Source organism: Octodon degus, unplaced genomic scaffold, assembly GCF_000260255.1.
Source record: "Octodon degus isolate 3935 unplaced genomic scaffold, OctDeg1.0 scaffold00116, whole genome shotgun sequence".
Taxonomy (NCBI): domain Eukaryota; kingdom Metazoa; phylum Chordata; class Mammalia; order Rodentia; family Octodontidae; genus Octodon; species Octodon degus.
Window position 1 is genome coordinate 4,278,394 of NW_004524692.1, and position 1,035 is coordinate 4,279,428.

Here is a 1,035-nt window from a genome sequence, read left to right on the forward strand (position 1 = left end):
TTTTTTGTCTGGATGGCCCCTTTGGGGCAGAATAAGGAGAGCAATGTGCACTCTTTTGCTTTTTTATGACTATTTTCACATAAGTCTGAAGTCCATGTCAATTTTTTGAGGGCATGAGGTTTTTTGTTTGTTTGTTTTGTTTTTTTGGGACAGGGTTTTCAGGGTCTCCAGGGTCTCTCTGCATAGATCATACTCGTAGTGATCCTCCTGTTTACAGCCTTCCAAGTGCTGGGATTACAGGGGAGTGCCACCATGTCCAGTTTCAATCGCTGTCTCAGCATGTCCCAGGGGTGGGGCTGGCACAGCAGGCCTGGGGATCAAACTCCAGCAGGCCCCAGGATTGAACTCCCGTCCCCTGCATCTGCCTAAGCAGGCACTTTAATCCGCTGAGCTATTTGGCCAGCCCTAAGGGCATGGGGTTTTGAAATACAATAATCAAGTAAACCTTAGCAGGCCTTTGTGATATTGCAGACTCATGGTCTTGTAAGAAGGCAGCACTGCCATCTATCTATTTATACAAAGAAAGGGTCAAATGAAAGAACTGGGCAAAGAAGTAGAAAATTCACCCACATTAAGTCCTGAGCAGAGGGAAAAGATGAAAGAGAAATGAACTCTAATTTTAAGGGACTTGGAGTTGATACAATGAAGTAGATATGTATAATATTATGCTCAAAATATAAAGGTAAAAATGCTGTGAAAGACATTGTAGGGATCCTCTGAGGAATTCATTGGTTAAAAAGGTGTTAGTTAAAGAAAGTCATCTTATTCTTATCTGCTTATTGAAATAAGTATATTATAATCACAGAAAGTAAATGCTAAGCTTTTACAAATTAAGTATGTCCTCCCCGCATCACTGGGATGCTGAACCCTGATGTAAGAGCCCCTCACTCCTTGGTTCTTTGGGCCTTTGATGAAAGAATTCAGTCACAATGTATCCATGCAGAAGTACAAGCAGGAAGAAGTCGAGATGTAGTGAGCTATGCCTTCAGGAGAGAAAAGGGGCAGTGCCACAAAGGCATCTGTTTGAGTGGTGAG